The 14,127-nt window shown below is 37.4% G+C and overlaps 1 pseudogene; it reads right to left on the reverse strand.

The window, feature by feature from the left end:
* The window catches only part of LOC109820964, a 13,109-nt pseudogene continuing 511 nt past the window's right edge, over window positions 1,530-14,127 (reverse strand).

A 14,127-nucleotide genomic window follows, 5' to 3' on the forward strand; every position in this document is an offset into this window, starting at 1 on the left:
ATTGATTTCATAAGCCTCCTTCCGCTATGTGCAGTCATCAGTTTGGTTGTTAATAATGTGTCAGTTCAATTGTGAATGATGCCTTCACGCCCATTCTTTAAAGAATCTAAAAGCTAAAAGCATGCTTAGGAATTGGTCAAAGTGGCTTATAAGCCACCAGGCCATGTTTGACAAACACCTCTTTTTGGCTAAGAAGCCAAAAAAAATATAACCTGGGCTAACCCAGGTTATTTTTGGTGGCTTATAAGTCACATAGTTTGACCAAGTAAAAAACCATTATACCCCTTAATATTTAAGGAAATTCAAAAGTTCCCTATTCTTTATCTCCACTCTCTTTTTGGTCATTTTGACAACAAAGGATCATAAGCCACTCATTTGCCAAACACTCTACTATATTGGAAATGGATTGTAATCCATTAAATTTACCAAGCACTTTGAATTATATCAACTTGAATTATAAGCCATTTGTGGATTATAAGGTACGTGGATTATAATCCAAAGTTGCCAAACATGGCTTAAAAATTACCAAAATGTGTTCCCAATAAGCAACTAAAGCATACCTGCCAACTCCAAGACAACAATTGGAGGACAGCCTGACTTTCCTGAAAGTACCTAAATTATATAAGTCATATTGGCTGCTTAAAAGGTAGAAAAAACCCTAAGCACACATGTTCCACCATCTGAAGAATGCTACCATGAGTAGAGATCATTGCTGTGTCAAAAATGAAACAAACACCTTTATTCATTCAAAAGCCCATGATTGCATAGGTGAACCACATTATTTTCTGTTTCAAATTCATAAATCAATGAAAATAGATATACTAGTTTAGACGATCATATTTTCTTCCATGCAATTCATGATAGAAAAAAAAAAGTGTATCACTCCTGGAGACCTTTCTCTACGGAAAAAGGCAATGTCCTTTAACATTCAATATTTTTTTATCCCATCTTAAAACAACATTTTCACTAAACCTGTATTTGTTGTATTTATTGGATAACCCACTCTGTTCCCTACATCCTTCCATCTTCTTTTCCTCTCCATATATTCATTCCTCTTTCTGGTGGTTTCTTTTTCCCTTTCTCCAACATTGTTGTCGCTGTCACTTTCTTAAAACAGACTATCCTAAGAAATACAACTGGAATTTATATGCTCTCGAGATACAAGCATATGGTTAGAGGGGAGAGATTTCAAATTTATCACTTTTTACCAGTGTGCAATCCAACTAGTTAACTAAAATGAGAAACTGAAAATAACAAGTGAAAAAAGCCCCAGCCTAAGAAAGACGTGCTATTCTTCCATCAGGTAGCAGGAGCATTCTAGCTAACCTTAAACATGATGAAAAAAGAGTGATTTAACTCTTATAATCAGGGCACGAAATTGTAATGCCTCTCCTTTCATCTCTCATGACCATCAATCAGAATGCAAAAGTAAAGAGAGAACAGGAGGGGAGAGATTTCTCCGCCAATATTTTTCGACGCCAATATTTTTTGACGCAATTCTCTGCGGGTATTGTATAGCGCATACTCAATGTGACAGCCAAAATCAACATATGATAACCAAAAGAGTGCATGTCTTGACAGCCACAGTTTGCGTAAACACAATATACCAAAATAACAAACAGCGACATCCAAGTCTCTTTTGATGTCCATATGACCCACTGGTGCAAAGCAAACTGCTAGCTAGAAAACAAACAAACTAGGGTCCTAACTCATAGTGCTGACTTTCCTCTACTAACAGAAAGATACCACCTAAGCTTCTAGTCTCTCAGTAATATCTTCCATAACAACCTTTGTGAATGGCTTGGCCAGAAGGTCAGTGTACTCCTGGTATGGAGATTTCACAAAGCGTGTCGCCGTCCACAAGTCTGGTGTCAGGAACCCATAAGTCTTCATGAGGCAATCAAATGTGGCCTGCACACAGAAAAAGCAACAGGAAATGTAGTCACCTCTGATTCCTACGGTTTCATGAATCGCCATACATTATTAAGCCGAAAAAGTCTAGTGAACTTCTTATTTCATAAGTAAGCTCTGCCTTCCACATGTGCAGTTATTATCAGATCAATGGTGAAAGGTGCATGCATATAGTATAAAGCAAAACTGGAAGGCACCAGCAACAGGTACCTAAATGATGAAAAGAACGCAAGAACATAGTTTCACCTTTGTTTTGTAAGATTGCATTGATTTTTCTGAAAGACAAGTGAACTTATTGATTTCATAAGCCTCCTTCCGCTATGTGCAGTCATCAGTTTGGTTGTTAATAATGTGTCAGTTCAATTGTGAATGATGCCTTCACGCCCATTCTTTAAAGAATCTAAAAGCTAAAAGCATGCTTAGGAATTGGTCAAAGTGGCTTATAAGCCACCAGGCCATGTTTGACAAACACCTCTTTTTGGCTAAGAAGCCAAAAAAAATATAACCTGGGCTAACCCAGGTTATTTTTGGTGGCTTATAAGTCACATAGTTTGACCAAGTAAAAAACCATTATACCCCTTAATATTTAAGGAAATTCAAAAGTTCCCTATTCTTTATCTCCACTCTCTTTTTGGTCATTTTGACAACAAAGGATCATAAGCCACTCATTTGCCAAACACTCTACTATATTGGAAATGGATTGTAATCCATTAAATTTACCAAGCACTTTGAATTATATCAACTTGAATTATAAGCCATTTGTGGATTATAAGGTACGTGGATTATAATCCAAAGTTGCCAAACATGGCTTAAAAATTACCAAAATGTGTTCCCAATAAGCAACTAAAGCATACCTGCCAACTCCAAGACAACAATTGGAGGACAGCCTGACTTTCCTGAAAGTACCTAAATTATATAAGTCATATTGGCTGCTTAAAAGGTAGAAAAAACCCTAAGCACACATGTTCCACCATCTGAAGAATGCTACCATGAGTAGAGATCATTGCTGTGTCAAAAATGAAACAAACACCTTTATTCATTCAAAAGCCCATGATTGCATAGGTGAACCACATTATTTTCTGTTTCAAATTCATAAATCAATGAAAATAGATATACTAGTTTAGACGATCATATTTTCTTCCATGCAATTCATGATAGAAAAAAAAAAGTGTATCACTCCTGGAGACCTTTCTCTACGGAAAAAGGCAATGTCCTTTAACATTCAATATTTTTTTATCCCATCTTAAAACAACATTTTCACTAAACCTGTATTTGTTGTATTTATTGGATAACCCACTCTGTTCCCTACATCCTTCCATCTTCTTTTCCTCTCCATATATTCATTCCTCTTTCTGGTGGTTTCTTTTTCCCTTTCTCCAACATTGTTGTCGCTGTCACTTTCTTAAAACAGACTATCCTAAGAAATACAACTGGAATTTATATGCTCTCGAGATACAAGCATATGGTTAGAACTTTTTCTCCGATGTTGGAATATAAGTCTTATGAGGAAGGAAAGTACGTGGCTGACAACCACATTATTTAAGAGTTTCTGTGTTCTTACACATAGACAAATTGCAACATCGCTTACATATAGTTTATGCTCATGAATACTAATTGCCCATGAATACCAATTACAAAATGAGTAAACAGGAGATGGTGTGTCCCTCTAAGGTGCTAGCCGGTGGGTCACTGATGCAACACACATTCAAGTAGTCCTCTATGATCTAGTACTCGATTTTTATGGACTATAGTGATCTGGCTATGTGCTACATCAGCGACACACTAGCTGACACCATGGATAAACACACGAGCCCCCGTTTACTCTTACAAAATAAGATGTTAGTTCAATCTTCTAAACCCAACCTATTATCCAATTAATATGACTAAATTGAATTGTTAAATCAATTAAACAAACTCTAATGAACTAGAGGTCTATTCCCTCACTCTAAAAAGGTGATCCCCCTTTACATTTCCTTCTTAAGGGGGTTGTTTGTTAGGAGGAAAGAAAATGAGATTGTGAGTGAAACACTTTAATGTATCTTCGGTGTTCTATTTAGACGAAACTAGCATATGAAATCGTGAGTGAAATTTTCCATGTAGAGTATGTTGCAAAAAATTCATTTTCTCTAGAAAAGGTATGAAGTCAATAAAGAAAGTGAAAAATTGGAGAACACTATTAATAAATTTAATTATTAGCAACTCCTTTTTTTCCTATTCACTTTGATGATTTAATTAATTCAACAAGAAAAAATATTTATTATTATTTATGATATCATCAAAAGTATACAATTATTTATAATTCAAAATAATTTATAAAATTAAATACATCATAAAAGTTTTATCTTACAGACCATTATTATATAATGTTGATGTATTCACGTCTCATTTCTCTCTACATTATGGCAAAAGAGAAATTCTAATTAGTTATGCGAGTAAACTATTTTTATTATTATTTACATTCAATGTTACAGAAGGCGCTAAGCGGACTAGGCGTTTGAACCAGCACCTAGCGACTAGACGTTTGGTTATTTTTAAAATAATTTAAATAAAATAATTAATAAAAATATGTATTAAATTCATATAAATTTGCCAAAAAAAAGATAGGAATCCTAAATTCACAATAAACCATGCATACTTAAATACTAAATAGCCAAAATAATAACTAACAAGTCTAGAAAGCACTAAGAAGCCTAGTCATGGGACCTGATGCCTAAAGCCTAGGAGGTTTTTCTTATTTTTTAATTACAATAATTGATAGTGAATGTCAATGTTATCGAAAGCTTAGGTGTCGGATTGGTGTCTAGACGGATCTTTCTTTATTTAAGTGGTGATCGAAAAGGTTTTGCTGAAGGTCGAAGAAGGTAGTGGAGATGTTCATATCTAGAGGTGAAAAAAAATTGAAGGAGGATGGAGGACGTGGAGGCTGCAACACAGAAAATCACGATCAAGGCTTAAATGTTGCAATCAACATAAGCAGACAATGCTCCATTAAACACTCCCAAAACCTAGATTGACAGCCTAAGTACCGCTCAGGCGCTAGTTAGACGGTCTAGGTACCGCTTAAGCCTAAGCATACACCTAGGCAGACTAGACGGGGGCTTTTTAAAACAGTGTTCAATGTTACATTAAACGCTGGGCGCTCCTAGGCGCCGAACCTGGCGCCCAGCGTTTAGACGTCTAGGCGGGCGCCTAAGCGGTTTCTAGACGGTTTTTTCTTTTTTTGTTCTTTTTTTATATATATGTGTGTGTGTGTGTGTGTGTGTGTACTCAATCAACATTGCATAAATACAAAAATACCAACACATATGCTATCCAAACTATAATAGTCAATCAAAGATCCATACATACTAAATAACAAGGCATATAATATCCAATAACTAGAAGTTTTGGTCCCAAAATATCAGCAAAAATACAGTCAAAAACTGCATTTTCATTCGTTATTGTTGCAACTTTAAAAACCGCAACTAATTATTGTTCTATTTTGTAGGTCAAAAACTGCAACTTCATTCGTTATTGCTGCAAATCCAAAAGTAGGGAGCATGAATATTATAGTTTCAGCACTCAACTCAATACAGATACACAATTATAGCATATACAGTTGTAAGCTTTGAACAAATGCAGAGAATGAACATGACAAAGACAAATGTAAGGAGCATAAGTCTGTTGTGGACCGTGGTGATGCATATTCTGTTGTACCGCACTCAGATACTTTTTCATTTGAAATAGGAAAATTAAACTTAAACAATTAAACAACTAAACTTAAACAATTAAACTAAATATGATATAAATATACTAAGTTAACATGTAATAAATGCATATGACAGTCATAGGAGACTAGGAGCAGTTAATTTCCTTGAGCAATGCCAATCAAACTAAATATGATATAAATATACTAAGTTAATTTCCATGAAACATCAACGGATTAAACTTACTATCTCTCTTTAAACTTATTATCCTCACAAGTAATAAGAATCTATCAACGGATTAAACTTACTATCTCTCTTTAAACTTATTATCCTCACAAGTAATAAGAATCTATCAAACCTGAACCAATCAACACCTTATTATCCTCACAAGTAATAAGAATCTATCAAACCTGAACCAATCAACACAGATTTTGCCTTTTTAAAACTTGAACCCAATAAAAATTATCAACACAAGACTACAATATCAAATTAATGAGAACCCAAAACTTGAAGACGAGCTCGGAATAAAGAAAAAAAAGGAAATTGAAATCGAAATAAAGAGGATTAGGGTTTTACGAAGACGAAGACGAACTGTCGGCTGAAGTCGAACTGTCGAAGACGAAGACGAGTCGAAGACGAAGACGAGCTCGGTTGGAGACGAAGACGAGTCGAAGACGAAGACGAGCTCGGTCGGTCGGAAGTCGTCGAGTCGAAGACGAGCTCGGTCCGAAGTTGTCAAGTCGAAGACGAGCTCGCAGATTATTTTTCTGGCGGCATCGGCTGAAGGTGAGATAGAAGATTAGGGTTTTACTTTTGAGTTTGGGTTTTGGGTATTGGGTATCGGGTTTTGGGTTTTGGGTTATGCATTTTTTTTTTTTTGGTTCGGGTTTTTAGGAGCGCCCAGCTCAAATTTATGAGTTTGCAAACAGCTGGGCGGCGCCGTTAAGCGGGCCCGCTTATCCCTGGGCGGCCCGCCTAGGCGCTCCAGCGCCTAGACGTGGCCGCTCAGGGCAGTTCTGCACGCTCTAGGCACCGCCTCCGCCTAGGCGGGCGCCTAGGCGACCGCCCAGAGCGTGTTTTACAACACTGACAGTGTTTACATTATCATAAATTTAAATAATGATTGCATAATTGAAAATGATTTATAAAAATAAGTACATCATAAACATGTTACATAAATATTTAATTTATAAACATTAAAGTGGATATTTGTTAATAAAAGCGTCATGGTTATTCTCCTCAACCAAATGAAGAAATAATTGTCATGATATACAGTTTTACTTTCAATTTATTTTTTATTAATTACCAAAAAAATTAGAGCCACTAAAATAGTAATATATAATAATAATGAAAGGAAAGAATATTTCAGGTGCAAATTTTCTTGTTAACAACACTTTCCCTTGCATGCCAAAATGAATGCACTTTCACACTTGTAGAAAAAATGGCCAACTTCAGATCCACCAGTTTGCCAAACACTATAAAGCAACCAACCGTCTAGCAGTAAGTTATGTAAACTTCATTTTTAATTTTCATTTTCATTATTTTGATGTTGTAAATTTTCTCAAATTCATGTGTTGGTGTTGTATAAGAGATCTTTCATCACCTATCTATCTTCTTAACTAGTGACTAGTGAGCAATCATAGATTTGCTACTTGCCATGTAATCAATTGTATAACAAACAGGTAGCTAATAAATGATGGTTTTCTTTTTATTTGCTATTGATATTTGTTTTGGAGTTATCACAATATTGAGAATTTGATGCCATTTATATGTATCATCAATCCAATATGAAATAGGTCATTTTATCCTATTAGAGCATGTCTGGCAAAGTGGATAATCCACAAAAGTAGATCATCATCCACTTTTGAATGTTTGGCAAGTAAATTATTTAGGATTATAATCCACCAAAAAATAAGGTAGGGTACCCCAACTTTTTTTTGTGTTATAATCCATAAAATTGATCAAGTCATAGACATTTGTACCCCCTCATAGTTTCATAAATCCCAAGCTTATTTATTAACTCACAACCGACTCCATTGATCTAGGATCCTTTTTGGTCATTTTAACAACAATGATAGATTCTAACCATCCATTTGCAGAACATGTAAAGTTTGAAAATGGACTATAATCCACTAAATTATCACACTTTGGATTACAACCCGCTTGGAATGAATTATAAACCAAGTGGATTATAATCTATAGTTCCCAAACATGCTTTTAAAAATTATACAAAGCTTATAATATTTTTTTCCTCATGTATCTGGAAACTTTTCATTCTTAACGTTATATATAAAAAAAATAAATTCAATGTGATTATTTGCTAAACGAGCTATCAAACGATATAGGACTTGTGAAACCCTATGAAGCACGGACACGGACACGGCGACACGGACACGACACGGACGGACACGGATACGGCAAAGCCTCAAAAAATAGGATACGGCGACACGGCTAGATTTTTTAATTTTCACTACTTTCATCTTGAGCATATAAAAATACAAGAGAATAAAGTTCAAGTTGCAACTAGTTCAATGACTACAAAATACTAAGTTACTAACATTGCAAAAATATAAAAATTACACTCAAAAGCATATCTTAAAATAAAGTTTTCAAGTTGAAACATCAAAAAGATTATTCTATGGATTCAACTCTTTCATCCTCATCAAACACAATGGCCTCCATCGTGGGCTCGTCAAGAGAAAGGGCAGCAACATCTAACATGCCGGCTCCTTGAAATGAGTCGAAGGCATCTCCACCAATATCCCACATTCTTGATTCCCCTTCCATATACTCTTCCGAATTCCGAGAAAGTAAACGAAGGTTGGTGTGAACATAAACAAGATCCTCTGCCCGTGTCGGGGTTAGCTTGTTCCTCTTTAAGGAGTGAATGAAACCATATGTACTCCAATTCCGTTCACAACAAGAAGAGGAACAAGGTTGGCCTAGAAGCTTTATGGCCAATGCTTGCAAATTTGGAGCACTTGCACCATAAAGAAGCCACCATGACTTTGGATCCATATTTCCTCTATTGGAAAGAGAATCCGGATCACCAAAAGCCTCCAAAGACCCCACAAACTTAGCATATTCCAAGTTCACCACCAATCGTTCATCGGGGTTAGGATAATATCTTCTTAAGCACTTTGATCTTTCTGTAGAGATCTCAAGATCTTGATTTGGAGGTTGCCGATTGACGTTCTCATTGAGCCATGTGGAATGATAGTACCTATGTTTGTGAGAAGAAATTCATGTATTAAAATTAATTGAAATATTCGCATTAAAGAGTAAAATGTGAAATATTACCTTGGAACTAAAGAGTGCCAAGCACTGAAGCGGGGTGTTGCCCTTGTTCCATCGATCCACCAAGATCTTGTGAACCACCTCATAAAAAGGAGATTCCTCGTTATCCCTTTTACCCTCATGCCTGTAAATAGCTTGCTTCACCTTCTCAATCATTGTATCCCACATATCATACACCAAATGAAGACATGGTGTATCGGTGTCGGTGACCCTTATCATTTCATAGATTGGGCCGGTGAAGTCAAGAATAAAATCTATCTTGTCCCACCACAAATCATCGAGGACTTTCTCTTTCACAAATTGAGCTTTCTCCACATCATCGTCTCTATATAAGCTCCATCGATCACTAAGGACCATGTCTTGGAGGCCTCTCTTGACGACCTTAAACCTCTTCAACATAATAATCCACGAGGCAAATCTTGTGTCGGCAATTGATAGGAGCTTCATCTTGGAAAAATCATTGAATATGGAAAGCCGCATAGAGTGGTTCATGATAAAATTCTTCATAAACAATGCATCATCGGAGATCTCTGTAATCCAATGTAATTGTGCATAATCCACGACATTTGCTTCCGTATTCTTAGCCGGACAAATATTCTTGACAGCAAGATTAAGTGTATGGAGACTACACAAGGAGTCCAAAATATGTGAGGCCAAGTTTGCTCCACAAGCCCTCCCGCGGCCTTGCATGCCGAAGCATTATCGGTTATGATTTGGATGACATTTTTCGGTCCCACCTCTGTGATGCACTTTTCTAGCTGTGTTTGGATAAAATACTTATTCTTGACTTCTCCCTCGACATTCACGGCATTCAAGAACATTGGCTTACCCTCACATACCGCCATAAAATTGATGATGGGCCTCCTTTGTGCATCCGCCCACCCATCACTACAAATGGAGACTCCCTTCTGTTGCCATGTACCCCTGATGGGCTCCATCAATCTCTCTACGTGAGTTTTCTCACGTTGTAAGATAGTGGTCCTCATGGAATTGTAACCAGGAGGCTTGTAGCCAGAAATTGGATTGTTTGCGGCATATGCAAAAGCTTTGACATAATATGGATTCCTTGTCAAGTTGAAGGACAATCCCCCCGTGAAGAACATCCTACCAATCAATGCATTCAATTCCTCCCTTGCTCCCATGTTGAATGCTTGTTCCACGGTATTAGGCCCCCTCCTCCTCTTAAATCCACCTGCATCAATCGGCATGCTTGCACTTGCACCTACACCGGCCGTACTTGCAGTCGAAGATGTAGGCAAAACTGACATCTTAGGCCTAGAAGCCATCAACCTCGCCTCTGCTTGATCCAACGTCCTTTGAAACTCCCTTAAATTTTCGGGTGTTGACTTGGAACACATCTTAATTCCAGTCCCACTTATCCTCAAGAGGTGATTTTTAACTCTTGAGTGTGAACCGGTAAAATCCTCTCTGCAATAGTTACATCTCCATCTCCAATTTCCTCCCGCCGTTCCCCCCCTTTTCTCCAATTTGGTAACATATTTTCAAAGCGGACATTTGTCATCTTGTATTCCACTACCACTAGAACTCCCGTCTTGTTCCATTTCTGTAAAATATAAGCAATAACAATAAATTAAGAAATTAATAATAGTAGAACAGCAAACAATAGCTAAGCAAACAATGGCTAAACAACGCTAATTAACATCTAAATTAGCATACAATAGTGGAACAACTAACCAAACAACAGCTAAGCAATCCTAATTAACATTTAAATGAGCATATAACAGTAGAATAGTAGGCAAATAACAGTTAACATTAAAAAACCATACAGCAGCAGTAAAACAGTATAAAAAAGAATAATTAATAACAGTTAAGGCGGTAATAAAGCAGCAAAATAGTAAATAAACAGAGATTATCATCCTAATTACCCAATTGCAGCAGAACAGAAAAAAAAAACAAGGTTTAAACCAACCATCAGCAGTTAACTATGAGAATACCAAACTAAACAGCCCAAACAGTGAGGCATCCAACAGTGGGAAAAATGACAAAACAGTAAACAGTAAGAAACTCTTATAAAATTAAAAATAAACGTAGTGGGGGGCAGAGGTCTTTTGAAACTATTATAAAATTAAAAATAAACGTAGTGGAGGGCAGGGGCGTTTTGAATCTCGTGTGCGATTTTTTTTCGAGAGAGAGAGGGAGAACAGTGGATGGTGGGTTGAATGAGGCGTTCCTGGGGTTTTTTTTTTTGAAAGGGGAAAGTTTGTGGGTTTTTTTGTGGTGAGAGTGTGAAAGAGATAAATGAGGGAGAGAAAGAGACAAGAAAGAGAGAGAACCAGAGGGAAAGGGATGAGCGAGAGCGAGAGCGGAGTCCGAGAGAGAGAGAGAGAGGGGGGGGAGAGAGAGAGAGGGACTGACCTTGGAGCTGAAGACGACGACGACGAAGAAGAAGCTGACGACGACGACGACGACGAGGAGGAGACTGAGAGCTGGCGGCGCCTCTTCACTTCGCAAGAGCCCTTTCGACTTCAATCGGGTAAGTTTTCTCACGACTAGGGTTAGGGTTTGGGTTTCTGTTTGAAATTGGGTTTCGGGTTTGGGTTTCGGGTTTGGGTTTCAAAGTCTGGTTTCGCCGTGTCGCCCTTAACTTCGCCGTGTCGCCCTCTACTTCGCCGTGTCGACTAGCGCTGACCGTGTCGACGCCGTTGACGCCGTGTCCGACGCGTGTCGAACGCGTGCCGAACGCGCGTCCGTCCCCGACAAGCGTCGGACACGGGGACGGGGGGTTTTTTCACGAGTCGGTGCTTCTTAGGTGAAACCCATTCTGCTGGTCATATCAAGAGCACATGGACATCAACACTTTATCTCTACACAACTCATTTTGCTAAATGAGGACATCTCATATTCATTGCCATCATATATGCTCGCACATATATTGAATCTAAGATAGCACATTAGAAACACTTTACCTTATACATACATATATATAAGATAAAGTGTATCTACGATACCACCTTGGATTCAATCCAGGAAAGCACCCATGTGGTAAAATCTGAGCCTACATCTTACATGTTAAGTTTGAAAATGGACTATAATCCACTAAATTATCACACTTTGTATTACAACCCGCTTGGAATGGATTATAAACCAAGTGGATTATAATCTATAGTTCCCAAGCATGCTTTTAAAAATTATACAAAGCTTATAATATTTTTTCCTCATGTATCTGGAAACTTTTCATTCTTAACGTTATATATAAAAAAACAAATTCAATGTGATTATTTGCTAAACGAGCTATCAAACGATGTAGGACTTGTGAAGCCCATTCTGCTGGTCATATCTAGAGCACATGGACATCAACACTTTATCTCTACACAACTCATTTTGCTAAATGAGGACATCTCATATTCATTGCCATCATATATGCTCGCACATATATTGAATCTAAGATGGCACATTAGAAACACTTTACCTTATACATACATATATATAGGATAAAGTGTATCTACGATACCACCTTGGATTCAATCCAAGAAAGCACTCATGTGGTCAAATCTGAGCCTACATCTTACATGATGAGAGGGAGTGGTTTTTTCTTTTTCCTTTTTAGCGCCCGCAAAAAAAATAATTCTGACATAACAAGATAGTTAGCCATTAATGAAGTGATCTCTCTTCCATTTCGCTAAGATTGCGACCCCCTCAAGCCCCTAAGATCATATGATCATGTCCTTATATATGTGGTAAAGTCTGTAGTGTGCCACCTTAAATTCAATTTGCGAAAGCCCTCATGTAACCAAATCTCAGCCCATGTCTGACATGATGAGAGAGGGAGTTAGGGGAAAGTTAAAACACAAGTTTGGGGAAAGTTAAAACACAAGTTTCGGAAAAACACTCCTTCCAAAAAAAGATAATTGGCCATTAATGATTCCCCCCCCCCTCTCTCTCTCCTCTTCACCTCCATCAATTGCAGAGATAGCCAACCCCCTCAAGTGCCTCAGATCGTGACCCCCTCCTTAGCAAGGGTACTCTATCTCCTCCTTTGAGCAACACCCCTATCCCTCCATGAGGTAGGAAACCCGCTCCCTCCTCTTTTGAAGGTGCTCCTCATCCCGTCCTTTTGAGTAGCAAGCCCCCACTCTACCCTACTCCTTCAAAAGCGCCAACGTCCCCTCCTCCTTTGAATAGCGACCCCCACCCTCACCTCCTCCTAGTAAGGATAGAGCGCGTCTGAACGAGGGGATGGGGCACCCGCAAATGAGAGGATGTGATCGCTACTTGAAAGAGAAAAGAGGAGAGGAGGGTGTGGGTCACTGTAATATAAAAATATTAAAACTAACTAGACAACTATTTTTTGTAGAATTTTTTAATCATATTTCTCAAAAGTGACTAATAGATGAATTTGATCTGGATTAAAATTCACATAAACTAACATTGAAATGTTAGAATACGTCTATTCTGATTCACAACTGCTAAAAGATAACAAAAATAAGATATGTAAAACCTATTATCTTCATCCAGATGCATATCAATGAACAAGAAAATGAGCAGTTGCAGTCCCTTGAGATCATTGCATCACTAAACAGGACCTTAGAAGTTATTTTGCTTTGAATGATTCACAAAAGAAGCAAATAATCAATAACATATTAAAAATAAGTAGACAAATTGCAGACAGGAAATCTAAAATAGAATTAAACCCAGAACCAACACTAGGTGACTAAATCATAATGTCAGCTACTATACACTAAACCAATGAACAACTAAAGCCTTGTAACCCAAGCAAAATAGTTCCCAATTTAATCAAGTATATAAGAGCATGTTTGGAAGTCTTAGATTATAATCCAAGAGTTTGGAAAATTTTAATGGATTACAATCTATTTTCAACAGTAAAATATCCGGAAAATAGGTGGATTATAATCCATAATTGTTGTCAATTATGTCAAAATGATCAAAAAGATCATGACTTTAATTTATCCCCCCAAAAAATTGGGGCTTGGAATTTTGTGAAATTATGAGGGTTATATATGTCTTTTACTAGGTCAAACCTCATGGCTTATAAATTATAATCCACCGAAAAAAAAAGCAGACTTGTCAAACATCTCAATTTAATAAGATTATAAATACAATATCAAGCAGCGATAAAACTAACAATAAGAATGAAGAATCAAAACCACTAACCTTAACAAAATTCCCGAGAGTCTTAGTCGACCCCCTAGAGCACGTAAACACATCATCAATCCCCGCAAACTGCAGCACCTTCTTCGGCACCCTCGCCGCC

Source organism: Asparagus officinalis, chromosome 8 (genome assembly GCF_001876935.1).
Source record: "Asparagus officinalis chromosome 8, Aspof.V1, whole genome shotgun sequence".
In the NCBI taxonomy this organism is placed as follows: domain Eukaryota; kingdom Viridiplantae; phylum Streptophyta; class Magnoliopsida; order Asparagales; family Asparagaceae; genus Asparagus; species Asparagus officinalis.